The following is a 1,770-nucleotide window of genomic DNA, read 5'->3' as shown; positions in this document are numbered from 1 at the left end:
TGGGAAGAGTGAATCTACAATAGGCAAGCAGCTTGGTGTGAAAAAATCAACTGTGGGAGCAATCATCAGAAAATGGAAGACATACAAGACCACTGATAATCTCCCTCGATCTGGGGCTCCACGCAAGATCTCATCCCGTGGGGTCAAAATGATCATGAGAACGGTGAGCAAAGATCCCAGAACCACACGGGGGGACCTGGTGAATGACCTGCAGAGAGCTGGGACCAAAGTAACAAAGGTCACCATCAGTAACACACTACAACGGCAGGGAATCAAATCCCGCAGTGCCAGACGTGTTCCGCTGCTGAAGCCAGTGCATGTCCAGGCCCGTCTGAAGTTTGCCAGAGAGCACATGGATGATACAGCAGAGGATTGGGAGAATGTCATGTGGTCAGATGAAACCAAAGTAGAACTTTTTGGTAAAACTCAACTCGTCGTGTTTGGAGGAAGAAGAATACTGAGTTGCATCCCAAGAACACCATACCTACTGTGAAGCATGGGGGTGGAAACATCATGCTATGGGGCTGTTTTTCTGCCAAGGGGACAGGACGACTGATCCGTGTTAAGGACAGAATGAATGGGGCCATGTATCGTGAGATTTTGAGCCAAAACCTCCTTCCATCAGTGAGAACTTTGAAGATGAAACGAGGCTGGGTCTTCCAACATGACAATGATCCAAAACACACCGCCCGGGCAACAAAGGAGTGGCTCCGTAAGAAGCATTTGAAAGTCCTGGAGTGGCCTAGCCAGTCTCCAGACCTCAACCCCATAGAAAATCTGTGGCGGGAGTTGAAAGTCCGTGTTGCTCGGCGACAGCCCCAAAACATCACTGCTCTCGAGAAGATCTGCATGGAGGAATGGGCCAAAATACCAGCTACTGTGTGTGCAAACCTGGTAAAGACCTATAGTAAACGTTTGACCTCTGTTATTGCCAACAAAGGTTATGTTACAAAGTATTGAGTTGTATTTTTGTTATTGACCAAATACTTATTTTCCACCCTGATTTACGAATAAATTCTTTACAAATCCTACCATGTGGATTCATGGATTTTTTTTCACATTCTGTCTCTCACAGTTGAGTGTACCTCTGGTGCAAATTACTGACCTCTGTCATCATTTTAGGTGGGGGAACTTGCACAATCGGTGGCTGACTAAATACTTTTTTGCCCCACTGTAAATAAAACTAAAATATATGTCTCAGGGATTCTAAAGGGAGACGGATTACTTTGTGGTTGCTAGTTTCATTTACAAGAGATACTAAACAAATGCTTTCATATAGCGCACATGGGCACACTGGCTGTGACTGTCTCACTTGGTCACACGGCAATAATAAAAAATAATCCCAGAACTTAAAACTTGCCGGACTCTGGCACTTTCACGTGTTAGCGCTTTCTTTGTCTGAGCAATTTTCGCTTTATCATGTCATTAAAACATCTTATCAACAAGATGATAATGAAAATGGTACCAGGAAATCAAACTTTGTGAGCTTTCTGTAAACAAAGATTAAAAAAAAAACCCTTTCAACTGTTTTTTTATAACAGTGAACACACAACACAATGAACTGTGCAGGCCTGTGGCAGGGATTTTCTTCTTCTTTATTTTTCTTTGTCGGAGCAACCCTCATCCCTGAACGATTACCGGCCAGTTGCACTGACCTCGGTAGTAATGAAGGTGTTTGAGAGGCTGCTGAAGAACATCATCTCCTCCTTCATCCCAGACACCAATGATCCACTGCAGTTCGCCTACAGATCCAACAGATCCACAGAGGAT

This window comes from Simochromis diagramma, unplaced genomic scaffold (assembly GCF_900408965.1).
Source record: "Simochromis diagramma unplaced genomic scaffold, fSimDia1.1 OVJJ01000753.1, whole genome shotgun sequence".
In the NCBI taxonomy this organism is placed as follows: domain Eukaryota; kingdom Metazoa; phylum Chordata; class Actinopteri; order Cichliformes; family Cichlidae; genus Simochromis; species Simochromis diagramma.
This window is presented reverse-complemented; position numbering follows the sequence as displayed.